General features: G+C 36.8%; 1 pseudogene; it reads left to right on the plus strand.

Moving 5' to 3' along the window:
- Positions 1–2,208: 2,208 nt before the first annotated feature.
- The window catches only part of LOC102495316 (heterogeneous nuclear ribonucleoprotein U pseudogene), a 13,449-nt pseudogene continuing 714 nt past the window's right edge, over positions 2,209–14,943 (plus strand).

A 14,943-nucleotide genomic window follows, 5' to 3' on the forward strand; every position in this document is an offset into this window, starting at 1 on the left:
CTTCCTTCCCTCCCTCCCCACCCCCTCTCTCATCAAATTAAAAAATATAATTAAAAAATCACATAAAATAATTTTTTAAGAAAAAAATAATGGATTTTAATAATTAACTCACAACTGTATCAGCTGTTTTGAATGTATGTGCACATGTTGACAGACATACAATAGAAAGAAAGAGTAGAGAGAAAAAAGAAATGTGAGTTGATTTTATGGCCAGCAGAAGAGCAGCCATTCTGCCTGTCAGAGCACTGTATGCCGCTCTGCTCCAGGGCTAGCCGTATAACGCAGACACCACTGCTGTCATCTTGGTAAAATAAGAGAAAACTAAATACTCTCCCTATAATACATGAAACCCAGTCTGTCTTTTCCATAAGCTAATAGCAGTCTCTCTTCTTCTGTAAGGTGAGCAGGGAGTATGAATGATTGGGACGTAAAACAGGACTGTATGAGACCCTTCATTGCATGTTAAGCACAATTGAGTTTTAGGGATAATCAGAGTTTAAATCAAGCGGGTTCTCACAGAATCGCATACCATGGTATGTAGATAATTTTCCTCTCAAATAGGAAAAAAAATATTTTTTTCACTTCTCCCTCTCAAAACTGAGATAAATTTTGAAAAAAGAGATGGATTTATTACCTTCTTTTGTAACGTAAGAGAGAGAGAGATGCTCGGCTGGATTTCTTATTCTTTGAGGAGACATCCAGCAATTGTGTTATGCTTACAAACTTTCGTTCAACTCTAAGGCACATACTGTGAATTAAATGGTTGATATTTAAGAACATCGAGTAGAGAAAAATCATTTTCTCAGATCTGGGCTCTCCCTCCAGCTATAAACATTTGGATTTTGCAAAATGTATTCCTTCTAGTACTGGAGTCCATCTGGACTTCGCCATGATATATATCTGTCCTATACGATGGTTATCTAGGAACAAGCCCCCCCAGCTTGTTCACATTTGCTCAAATGTAAGTGGGCTGCAGTTGAAGCACTCCGCTCCCTACCACCTTGTGACAGCCTGACTTCTGACTCAGTGCCTTCTCGAGCTCCCCTCTTACTCTGGCCCTGCAGAGGGATGCTCCCTCTCATCTGCACTTTCAGAAATCCAGTTCCCTTCTTGTGTCTCATTTCAGGCTACCATCCACCTCCTTGCCCAGTGTTTTCATGGACTGGTAATCAGTGAAAAGTTTCCTATCTTACAACAGACCCATATTCGGCCTTCCCAGATACCTCTGACTATTCATAACACCACTCTGTAAACCCCAGCCCCAGTCCTAAACTGGCTAAATCAGATTACCTAAGTCTCGGGATTTGAATCTTCATCAACTATTTCTAGTACTGAATTTCTAGGAGTTTTTTGTTTGATTTGTTTTATTTGTTGTTTTTTGCCACAGGGCATGTGCCCTCCTCTGAGAGAGACAGAGAGAAATACTGAAACAGAAAGTGAGAAATCGCCCCCAAAGGGGATAGTCACACCACAGTCCCTTTTCCTCCATTCTTCTTCTGGGATTTTAGCATGCATGCACACACACCCAGTATGATCTTTAAGCCACTGGTTCTGGGACTCAAACCGTAGTTGGCCATGTGGCAGTCCAGCACCTTAACTACCATGCCATCTGCTGACCAGGATTTCTAGTTTTAAAAGAATCCCAGGATAACAAGATACAGGGCTAGCTAGCTTGTTTTAGATACTGCGGCCATCATTCATACCTAATTCATTTCATTCACTGGGAAAGCCAAGTTCTTAGACCAAGATTTTTGGCCCTCTTTCAGCAGACTGCTTTATTTATTATAATTGCCACACTAGCGCAGAATCAATATTTCAGCACCAACTCTGAAAACCAGCTCCTGCCCCCAAAAAGGCTGTCATTCTTTTATTATAAGAGTATAGAATACTCATTTGTTAGGTGCTCAATGAAACATAAGTCCCCAGAGACACTGGATCAAATGACAGTCAACACAGAGCAGAACATCTCCTTCCTCACTATTAGGAAGCAGGATTTCTGCTGTTACAGAAGTTGTTTCTTGACACAACTGCCGCAAGAAAGTGGCCCCAATTCACACTCACCATGTAAATGCCACATCATATAAGCTCTATGACAAACAAGGATAAAATCAGGTCAAAGAGTATTATTGGAGTGAAAAATAGCATCAAAGTGTCCAATCATAAAATTATAGCTGAAAATGCTGTCAAAAGTCACCATCTCTAATGGAAATGGCAAGGCTAGCAGTCATTGTTCCAGGAACCAAGGGACAGTGTTCTCTGAGACCAATGTGCACCCAGAGCCTCAGCTGTTCGTGTCCGCACTTGGCCTACCTGCATGCTTCTACCCGACTTGGGCCACTTGATCCCTACGTTCAGTTTCAGGCCTGTTACCTCATCAAAAACTCACCCTAGCCTTAGCAAGGGAGAATTTAAGAAATTATTCAGATATAATTGAAGGCCATTGTTTGGACGTAACACTCATTCCTGCCCTGAACTCACCTCCTTGAACACATATTCATAATTGCAGCTGGATTTTTTTCATGTTCACTCAAAATTTACAGCATCACTTTTAAAACCAGTTAGGCATAAGTTCTAATCTTATTTCTGCTGAGGGAATTTTACTATCCTATTTCTTGCCTATAAAATGGAGACAAAATATTTATTTGAGAGTTGTTATAAATCAGAAAGTTAAAATTCACTGAGATAATCAACATGAAAGAACCTAGCACAAGGTAAAATGCATGGTAGGTGCTTAATTTGTTTCTTTCCCCCCCCCCATGGGTCTACTATTTTATTTCCACCTTTTCATTTCATGGATACACATATTTTAATTTCATTCACATACAATATTTTGAGATATATATAATTTGTATATTGAAAAAGTGTTTATTTATTTATGCCTTCCATGAGAGAGACAGAAAGATAGACAGCAGAGAGAGACATAGAGAGGCAGAAACACCCAACAGGGTCACCAAGCTGCGATCTACCCCTCGTCTCAGTCAGCTGAGATCACAGGCATGCTTACGTCCAGCGTAGAACTCTTGAATTTCTCCCTCTAGATTCAGTCTGATATCTTGTTTGATAAAATTATCATTAGCTAATCTTGTGAATTTGAGTACTTTAATTAAGCATTTATTTAAACCTGTATTCTCTAATACATTAGCCATTAGATACCTGTGGCTATTTAAATGCAATTCTAGTTCATTCTTTTACATAAAATTTAAAATTCAGCTTTCCAAGCCAGCAGGTGATGTAATGATTGAGGCACTGGACTCCCACATAGCCAGCCATGGTCTGAGTCCCCGATCCCGTGGCTTGAAACTCACACCAGGCTTGTGTGTGTGCATACCCAAAATCCCAAGAGGAGACTGGAGAAGAGGGAATTGCAGCGTAGCCATTTCCCCCTGGAAGTGATTTTTTTTGCTTTCTGTCTCTCTGTATATCTCCGGCACATGCACATGCCCTATAGTAAAATCTCTCAAAAAATAAATAAATAAAATTCAGTTTTTTGGTTGTACTAGACACATTTTGATTATCCAATGACTGCTTGTGGCTAGTGGCTACTAAATTGAAAATGCAAATAGAGAATACCACCATTGTGGCAGAAAGTTCTATTGAACAGCTATGGCAGACACGGTATCTTGGAACTTGCTAATATATTCTGCTACTTAGCTCTAAAGTATTTAGTTTCCTTTTCCTTAATGTGTCAACAAATAAGACAGATGGTCCAGAGGCCATGTGTTTCTATGACTTACATTTTTAAGCTTAAAATCATTCATACTAATTGTAGTCACATGAATAATAAGATTTTCAGTTTTGAGTTCTCTATTCTTAGGTTAAGATACCAGTGTCTAAGAGGAACTAACCTGGGACTTAACTGACCTTTAGAAATAGAAGCCATGTTAGATATCCATGGAAGATTTTGAAATATTTCTCTTCAAAAATTTAAGAATTGAACTAAGTCTTTGTAAAGATTAGGTCTCAGAGGAGTATCAACATCTAATATTTCAGGTCCAAATTTATAGTGTTCATATTGACTCATGATAAAGCTCCCATTTTTTTCCAAACTCTAAATTATATGATTCTTGGACAATTTAAAGTGAAATGGACTATATAAGACATTCTCAGGTTTCTCAGCTTTACCGCTAGTCTCTCTCTTTTGATTACTACCTTCCAAAAGGTTGTAGGTTGCCTTTCAAAAAAAAAAAAACCTCTCCCTTTTACTTCTCTGAGGTCCCTTTATCCAGAGAAGTTGCCGGTTTAGAGAAAGTGCAAATCTACCTAACTCAAGGGGAAATGATCTGGCCTAAAATATAGCATTGGCTATTTATTATTCACCATTTATTCCATCAGCAAATATTATTCAGGACCTGGTATCTGTCAGGCCCTTGGCTAACGGCTGAGAAGACAGTGGTGAACAAATAAACATGTTCCTTCTTCTATGATGCTTATAAGTAAACATTTTAATTTAGTTTGACTTAGATTATTAAAATTAGGAGACATTTTAAGTTAGTTATTTTTCTCTCCCTCAGATTTAATACTTTATCATTCTATAGAATTGTTTTTAAGAAGGGACATTGTTCCACTCGCATCTTCATATCTAACATAAAAGCTTGCTCAAACTTACCTTCACCAAAGCTATTCAGTCCTGGCCTTCCTTACGTAACTAGACTGCAATACGGGCTAACTCATCACGATGGCAAGTATCTCATGAGGCAACCATATTTAATTGGTATTGGTGTCTACAGCTGTGCCGAGAAATATACTAGGGCTAGGTTTAAGAGGGTAAGGGAAATACTATGATCCATTACCAATATCTTCCATGAGCTCAAGATATTAGAGTATGACAGGTAAGCCCAGTTATTTATATTACCTGGAGAAAACTGAGGGGAATAATGGAGAAAAGGAAAGCAAATAAGACAAAGACATAGAGGCACAGAAAAGGATGAATTGTTTCAAGAAAGGCCAACGATCCAGGTGAATGAAATGTAGAGTGGGTGGAGACATGAGCAAAGCACCAGCAAAGAAGTGTGAATCCAGACCATGGATTATCCTGAATGCCAGCATCAAGTTTACAGGATTTGTTCCTGAACTGTGGTTCCCAATTTTTGGTGGTTCCCAACATAAATTGAAGTCTCATCCTTTCTGTAATTAGTTTTTCTAAAATGCTCTTTCTCCTCTAAACTTCTTCCTAACTAAGGCATCTGTTCACACATAAATTATCTCATTATTACTATCTTTAAACTTAACATTCTTAAAATCCAATGCTAAACTTGATGGTGTCTTCATTTACATGAAACTAAACCTCAAAAATAACCAATAAAACCAGGTCAGTCATGTAACTGGATTGCTAACATAAAAGCTTGCTCAAACTTTTTATAAGAACTATGTCAAAATAGCCCTATATAACTCAGGATGAGTTTGGGGGATTTTCTTACTCAACGTGATGATAAATATGTATTAAGTATAAAAAAAGACAGAGCAATAAAAACCACTATACTATGAAAGAGGTTCTCCCAAAATGTTTGATTTCTTATTTCTATGACATAAATACCCCAAATTCGTTAAATGATTATTTTTTTTAATTTTTTTAAAAAACAGGGACCAGCAGTTAGCGTAATGGCTATGTCGCTGGACTCCCATGTAGTCAACCGCGGTTCAAGTCCCAGACCCAGTGGCTTAAATTCACACTGGGCACGTGTGCGTGCGTGCCCAAGATCCCAAGAGGGGAATGGAGGAGAAGGGACTGCGGCGTGACCATCCTCCCTGGTGGGTGATTTCTCGCTTTCTGTCTCTCTGTCTCGGTCTGTCTGGTGAGCGCATGCACCCTTTAGCAAAAACCTCTCCAAAAAAATAAAAATGAAAAAAAACATAAAACTGCCTTTTTCCTCTACCAACGTGTGTGTGTGTGTGTGTGTGTGTGTGTGTGTGTGTGTGTACTGGGGAAGAGGAATGGTTTAAGACAAAAGAATAAAAACTAGCTATAAAATTACCAATGAAAATTTTATTGCAATATCTGGCATATTATTTTTTCCTACAGTTTTTTTAATTTCTTATTTACATTTGATCATCATACATCTTTATAGTATACAATATGCAGTGTATGATCATCAACTCGAGGCTATTATCATATACCTCATTATTGATAAAGAACCTTACATTCTTGTGCCTGTTAAATGTTTTTTTTCCTGAGCCCCTCCCATTCTTATAACTGTAAAATTACTCAAGGCACTCGAGATGAATTATTCAGTCCCTATGATTTGTATAATGAAAGTCTGTTCATCTTTTAAAAGACATACACTATATAAGGAGCATAGTATTACTTATAGATTTTTCAGCTGAATAGCATATGAAAAAAAGAAGCTCATGTTAAAAAAAAATTATGGCTTAAATTTATTCTGGCAAACAATATTCTCAAGATACAAAAGGAAGAGTCAAAAGACCTGAATATTTGTCTATCTCTGCCCCCTTGTGGTATATGCCTCTCAGGGAATGTAAGCAAATTTTCACAGGAGAAAAACAAACACTTCAGGTGTGAAACATACATAAGAAAAAGTAAAAACAAAATGAATTTATATTGAATACCTAACATTATTTCTATCAACATGTATATATTAGTGTAACATCTGTACCTAATTTTTAAGAGCTACTGAACAAGACTAATTATAAATGTGAAATGCTCAGTTAACACAAGACAGAAACAGATTGCGAAATTATGGTTAGTTTTCATTTTAGGTCTTTAAAGTTTGTAATGATGATTGTTTAGAGCTATGTTTACCCAGAGACCATGTAAGATTTTATGATGTGTGTCATTCAACCACAATGAAGAGTGCCTATTGAAGACCTACAATATACCAGGCATTGGACTAGATTTTGGGGACAAAATAATATGCACTGTCCTTGCTCCTATGGAGTCTACACCTTGTAAAGAAAAAAAAGACCAGCAACCAATAATTGCACTGTAAAATTACAATCTCAAAGTGATGTTTGAAGGAAGAGAATATGGTTCTATAAAAGCCAATGATAAAAGAAAGATCTCGCAAAAGAAGGATTAAAAATCGAGAGACTGTACCCGTGGACACGGGGTATATGGGAGTTCTCTGTACTTGCTGCTCAATTTCACTGTGAATCTAAAACTGCTCTTTAAAAAATTAAGTTTATTTTTAAAAAGAAGAAGAAAGCATTTTAGTATTTCATTGGTGAAGGATGTGGGAGTAAGCAAGAGGCATGCGTAGGGAAGTATGCAAAGATTCTGGGCAGGACTGTAGCATGGCATGTTACAGAGCTTGAAAAGGTCAGTGCCTGGAGCCCAGATGGAGAGAGAAAACGTCCAAGGAATGAGGAAAGGAAGTCAGGGACCCAAACCAGACAGCGTAAACCATGTAATAAATTTAGGCCTTTAAGACTGAAGGGAGGGGCCAGTGGGTGGCATGGAGGTTAAAGTGCTGGATTCCACATGACCCACTCCACAGTTCAAGTCAACTGTAGCACCTTGAAAATCATGCCAGTTTCATGTGTATGCCTCATGCCCAAAATCCCATGAAGCGACTAAAGGAGAAGGCATTGCGGTGTGGTCAGACTGCCATGAGGTGATTTCTCATTTTCCCTCTCTCTATCTATATCTGTCTCTCTCTAGTGAGTGCACACACTCTGTAGCAGAAACCAAAAAAGTTAAAAAAAAAAAAGTGAAAGGAAGTTCAAAACTACCAATAGACTGAATTTCAATGATAAACAACATAAAGTAATGATAAATGTTGGAGATAGTGAACATGTTTATTTCCTCAATTTAACTTACACACATGCTTGAAAAACCCATACTGTATTCCACAGACATATATAACTACAATATGAAAATTAGAAAGTACAATAAAAACTATCACTGAAAAGAGAAAGAGGAAGCTATCAAAAGATTTTAGGCAGGAATATGACATAATCTGATCCATACTTTAGAAATAATAAATATTTTTAAATAAATCCCAGTAGGAAATAAGACATCAAGAAATACACTAATCTTGTTAACTTGTCATACATTTAGTGAGTGCTCACTAGATGCCATTACTATGTTGCAATTCTTCTGCCTCGGTCTCCTGAGTAGCTAGGACTATAGGTGTATGCCAAGCATCTCAGCTTTTCGGGTGGGCCAGGAATCAAACTTGGGACTCCAAAGTGGCCTCAGCAAGTTAAGTAACAATGTCTACCAGAATGCACCACCACAACTGGGCCCCTTCTAAGTTTTTAAGTGCAAATTCAGTCATTACAGCTTGATAAGGAAGGAAATAGACTCATAGTAGTTTTAACAAAAGATGACAGTAGTTTGAACTAGAATGACTACAATAGAAACCAATGACAAGGATAATTGTAAACATATAGAAGAACCAGTGATGGGTTGAATTTGGAGACTAGGGTAGAGAGAATAATGAAGATGACTTTTTGGTTTCTGTCTTATACCAGTGGAGGGATGATGGTGTCATATCCTAAAAAGAAAACTCCGACAATCAGGTTTTAAGAGGTGGGATGGTGGGATCAGCAGTTAGCGTAATGGCTATGTCGCTGGACTCCCATGTAGTCGACCACGGTTCACGTCCCGGATCCGGTGGCTTAAAACTCACGCCGGGCGCATGTGCGTGCGTGCCCAAGATCCCAAGAAGAGAACGGAGGAGAAGGGATTGCAACGTGGCCATCCCCCCTGGGGGGTGATTTCTCGCAGAGGGAGAAAAACATACCTAAATTGGATCTCAGAAATGGAATTTGAAGTCTTTCTCAGGCTTTCAAATACAGACACGGGGCATGTCCAAAGAGATATGGGCCAGGTTTTGATTTTGGGAAAGGAGTCCAGCCAGAGAAGCTTAAAGTAACTTGGTTAAAAAGAATCAGTAAACATCACTTAAGAAGGCTGCCAGAGCACCTCAGGGGGAAGAGACTTCAATTTAACACAAAAAAATTGTGGAAATTAGAGAAGGAATTGAGAAAATAATGAAGTTCCCTGGTGGCAAACAGACAGAGAAAGTCCCTAAGAACCAGTTCAGCAATTTTCTGATTCCCTGAAAGCCAGCTCATGAAATACAGTGACTGACCAAAAATAATTCTATACATTTTAAGAAGAATATCTCTATTTTATTGCTGAAATTTTAGTTCTCATAAGAGAACTATTCATTTATACTGACTTTTACTCCTTCTTAAGATGCCATTTTTGTATTGTACTAACCTTTTAGCATTCATCTATTGTCAGTTATAATATTTTTGTAAGTTTCTTTCTTTCTTTAATGAGCAAGAGAGAGAGAGAGAGAGAGAGATGGGCATCTTCAATAGGGTCCTCACACCACAGTCCACTCCAGCCTCAGCTAGCCCAGATCATGAGCATGCATTGTGCCTGGTGTGTTCACAGGTCTCCAGACACAAACCTACAACCTTCCCTTGTAGATCAGTGTTGTATTACCACTGTGCCACCATCTGGGCCACATTATAATATTCTTAATAAATTCATTTTTAATATTTTCTTTTACATTTTTTTCATTTGATCCATTGTGGTCATTTTTTTCACTGTGTTTTCTTGTAGAATTATTTTGCAAATTGCTCTAAATGAATCAAGATACCTTAATTATGCTTTGGTAGAAATCACATTTTTTAGTTTCACATGAGATGTGATGATTTTAACCAGCTCTGACTTCTTCGGGATGAATTTAAATTTCAATTCTAAATTTGATTTTATTTAAATGGTTTATTTAATTAAATTTATTTGTAATTGAAAATTCTGATTTGTTTTTGTGTCTTCAAATTTAAATTTAAACTTTAATCTTCATTACAGTTTAATTTAATCTTAAACTTTAAATGCTAGAAATATGTAAAAGGAGAGTTGGTATACCATTTGAGGAAGTGGCAAAAGGATAAGGAAAATGTTTGATGTTTATTAAAATAAAAAATGACATTGGGTCCAGCAGTTAACATAATGGCTATGTCGCTGGACTCCCATGTAGTCGACTGTGGTTCGAGTCCCGGACCCAGTGGCTTAAAACTCACGCTGGGCGCGTGTGTGTGCGTGCCCAAGATCCCGAGAGGAGAATGGCGGAGAAGGGAATGTGGCATGACCATCCCCCCTGGAGGGTGATTTCTCGCTTTCTGTCTCTCTGTCTCTCTCTGTCTGGCGAGCGCACGCACGCTATAGCGAAAACCTCTCCAAAAAAATTTTTTTAAATAAAAAATGACATTCAAAGATAACAAAATATACTGCCAATTGATAAGCATGTCATTATATATAAAATGGCAAATAAATAAATAGGCTTAAAAGCAGCTTTACTATGAAATTTTTTTTAATTAATACTGATTCTGCTTTGCTAATCTTTAGCATATGTAGATTGTTTTTATTGTTTTTTTTCTTTGTTTTTGCCAGGTATTTTTCTTTTCTTTTCTTTTTTATAATTTATTTTATTATTATTTTTTAAACATTCTATTGCTACACATCATTTGACTTATAAGAGAATTTAACCAACATGAAACACATCTGAGACCAGTCTAGTTGAGAATATACTATAAATTTATACACATTATCATCTATAGGTAATAAACCATTTCTGTGTCCCACAAATGTCTTGCCTATTTTTTCTCCCTGATTTCCTTCCCTATAGTCTTCGCTTCTCCCCCCCTCCTTCCACACTGTCTCCAGTGTCCATAACTATTTTCACTGATTTATACCCTACAATCTTTCTGTTTCTACCATAGAGTGCAGACAGTAAGTATATACTAGGTGGAGTATTAAGTGGAGACATACAATATCTGTCTTTCATAGCCTGGCTTGCTTCATTCAGCAATAAATCTTCCATATTCAACCACTTTCTACCAAATGTCAGAGTCTTATTTTTTATTGTTGAATAGTATTCCGTAGAGTATATGTGCCACACTTTTTCAATCCATTTATCTGTACGTGGACATTTGGGTTGGTTCCATGTCTTAGCAATCATGAAAAATGCTGCAATAAACATTGATGTGCAAGTGTTTTTCCAATTGAGCATTTTCCTGTCCTTTGGGTAGATTTTTGGCCAGGTTTTTAGGTAGTATACTAGCTTTAAAAAGTAGTATCTAGAAAGTCATACATTATCAATGAGAACCAAACTTGAACATTCTAATTGTTTTAACTACTAATGTTATTTGGAATAAAAAGATAAATTTGCTGAATCCAATCATTTGGCAAATGGCCATTCAGTGAATTAGTTCTATAGCAAATTTGTTTTCAAATTAGGAAATATCCATTTCTTGTAATCAAAACAAGCTTCTTTTTTCCAAAGATCTCACAGCCTAGGTAAGTTGTTGTTTTTTTTTTTAGTTACAAACTTTCTGACAAATATTTAGAAAGGAAGTGGGTGCATATCTCTACAGTAGCATGAGAGATGGAGGGGAGTAGCCAACTCCACATCAGGGAAAACTTCAAGGTTCACAATAGTAATTAGACAATTTAGCTACTTATTGAAAGATTTTTTTCAAGTAGAAAAGGGAAAGACATGTCACTTTTCCAAGTATGTAAGGGCATGAGGTTTTCTGAAAATGGTAAGTAGTGTTGCAGAGCATCTGATGCTCAAAAGGCAGGAATAATGACAAATAGTAGGACAAGAATGAAAAAAAAAAGTCTATCTATTGGAGCCAGCTGTGGAATGGTGGTTAAGGCGCTGGACACTCCCACATGGCCAACTATGGTTCAAGTCTCAGACCTGGTAGGTTGCTTTTACACTTTCCCTTTCTCTCTGTGCATGTCTTTCTCTGGTCAAATTAAAATAAATAAATTAATTAAATTAAATAAATAATTCTTTTTTAAAAAAGTCTATCAAGATCAGAGCCAAAAGAAATGAAAATGAGACTTGAAAAACAATACAAAAGATCAACAAAACAAAAAGTTGTGCTTTTTTTTTAACAAGAAAACAAAATTGGAAAATCTGGGCTATCCTAAGAAAAAAGAGAGACAACACAAAGAAAATCAGATATGAAAAAAGAAACATTACAACTAATACTACCAAAATATGAAGGATGGGGACCAGCAGATGGAGTAATGGCTACGTTGCTGGACTCCCATGCAGTTGACCACGGTTGAAGTCCTGGACTTGGTGGCTTAAACTCACACCATGCACGTGTGTGTGTGTGCCCAAGATCCAGAGGTGAATGGAGGAGAAGGGATTACGGCGTGATCCCTTCTGGGGAATGATTGCTCGCTTTCTGTCTCTCTGTCTCTCTCTGTTTTTCTGGTGAGTGCACAAAGCTGTTAGCAAAAATCTCTCAAAAAAAAATTGAAGGATGGTAAGCGATTGTTAGGAATAGTTTATTACATCACAACAAATTCAATAACCTAGAAGAAATAGATAAATCCCTAGATACATACAACCTGTCAAGATTAAACTGTAAAGAAATGGGATATTTGAACAGACCTATAACAAGTGAGAAAATATGAAGGAATAATAAAAAGTCATCAATCAAAGAAAAGCCTGGGCCCTGGTGTCTTCACTGCTAAATTCTATCAAACACTTAAAGAAGAACAAACACCAATTCTTCTCAAAATTTTCCTAGAAAATTGAAGAGGAAAGAATACTTCAAATTCATTTTATGAGGCTAACATTACCTAACACCAAAATCAGTCAAGGAGACAGCAATAATAAAACAGTAGACCAATACTGCTGATAAACTTGGATGCAAAAATCATCAACAAAATACTAACCAACTTGGGGCCAGCAGTTAGCGTAATGGCTATGTCACTGGACTCCTATGTAGTCAAGTCCCGGATCTGGTGGCTTAAACTCATGCCAGGTGTGTGTGCATGCATGCCCAAGATCCCGAAAAGAGAATGGAGAAGGGATTGTGGCGTGGCCATCCCCCCGGGGGTGATTTCTTGCTTTCTGTTTCTCTGTCTTTCTGGCGATGCATGTGCCCTGTAGCAAAAACTCTCAAAAAACAAAACAAAATTTTAAAAAACTCTCAACAAATTATGTACAGACCTCAAAACAATAAAGGCCATATATATCCATACCACAGCTAACCTCATGCTAAATGGGAAATAACTGAAATTATTTTGTCTAAGACCAAAAAGAAGTCAAGGATGCCCTCTTTGACCATTTTTATTCAACATAGCAAGAAAGGGAAATAAATGGAAACTCTAAAATGGAAAAGAGGAAATTATTTGTTTGCAAATAACATTAATTTATGTATAGAAAACCCTAAAAACTGTTAGAAGTAATTTAAAAAGCTAGTAGCATTTCTATATGCTAATATTGAGCAATCTGAAAAAGAAAACAAGAAGAGAATCCCATTTACAATAGCCACAGAACATTAAGATAGTTAGAAATAAACTTAATCAATGAGTGAAAGATCTCCACACCAAAAACTAAAACTTTGATGAAAATCAAATTAATTAAAATGTGTGCCCAGAAAATGTACTAAAGGGAATCACAATAAAATTATTTAAAAACAAACAAATAAAAAAATCATGATGAAAGAAGTGGAAGAAGACACAAATAAATGAAAAGGTCTCCATATTCATAAATTGGAAGAATTAATATTGTTTAAATGGCCATAATTCACAAAATGATCTGCAGATTTAATTTAATCTCTATCAAAATTCCAATGACATCTTGCCCAGAAATAGAAAACATAACCCAAAAATATACATGTAACCATGAAAGACTTCCAATAACCAAAGCATTCCTGGAAAAAAACAGAACAAAGCTGGAGGTGTCTTGACTACAAAATGTACTACAAAACTAGACTAACTAAAACAGCATGGTATTGTCATAAAATCAGACACACAGGCCAATAGAGCAGAATATAAAATCCAGAAATAAATTCATACACCTATCTCTAACTTATTTTTTACAAAGATCCTAAGAACACACGGAAGACACAGTGTCCTTCGTAAATGGTCCTAGGAAAATTAGATATTGCCATGCAGAATAACAATAGACCTTTGCCTCTCACCATGTACAAAAATCAACTCAAAATGGACTAACGACTTAAATGTAATACCTGTAACTATGGAACTACTAAAAGAAAATAGAGATGGAAGTGTTTCATGGCACTGGCTGGACAAGGATTTTTATATAAGATCTCAAAAGCACAGGCAAAAAAAAGCAAAAATAAGCAAATGGGATTGCATCAAACCAAAAAGCTTCAGCAAAGCAAAGAGAACAATTAACAGAGTGAAGAGAACCTACAGAATGGGAGAAAATATTTGCAAACAATGCATCTAATGAAGGATTAATACCCAGAATATATAAGGAACTCAACTCTATAGAAAATAAATAAATAATCTGATGATCTGGTTTTAAAATGGCCCAAAGGGTATTGTGCAAGGAGCACAGGGACTTAGCATGATGTTACTTCCACAGAGGGAGCCAAGTGGGGGCCAGAGCAGAAGATCAGTACAATGTGGGTGTGGGGAGCACAGCTGGGGGTGGAAAGGGGAGGCCATGGGGGCTGTACTTGGTTCTTCCTCTTTCCTGAACTTCCATGATGATACATGTGTGGTCTGGGTGTAGGCCCGAAATTTTTTTTTTAGCTTTCTCAAATAGTGTGTTTGTCTGAAAAATTAGCAATGTCTTTAGACTGTGTCACTAACTTTAATCCAATTCCAAACTGTTCCTTGAAATCCAATTTGATTTTGTCAATTAAAAATTAGTAAAAATAGTGAATTCAAAGTGCTTTGCTCCTCAAAATGGAAAAAGGTCTTTTGTTTGTGGTGTGGCTTCTTATATGGTGGTGTGTGTTCTAGGATGCAGCAAAACAGAACAGAAAGGCAGAGGTAAAGAGAGATATTAAAAGAGCCTGAGAAAATCATGGCCATGGGGATTTTGAGTATATTGAGAACAAGTATAGCAGAGCCAGATTTTTTCAGCCACCTGCCAAAGAAGGGGTTGAACACTTTGAAGACACAGTGGTTTGTTCTGATACTTATAATTATGATCTACATTTTAAAATATCGAGAGGCCACCTCAG

This window comes from Tupaia chinensis, unplaced genomic scaffold, assembly GCF_000334495.1.
Source record: "Tupaia chinensis unplaced genomic scaffold, TupChi_1.0 Scaffold146687_1, whole genome shotgun sequence".
Taxonomy (NCBI): Eukaryota; Metazoa; Chordata; class Mammalia; order Scandentia; family Tupaiidae; genus Tupaia; species Tupaia belangeri.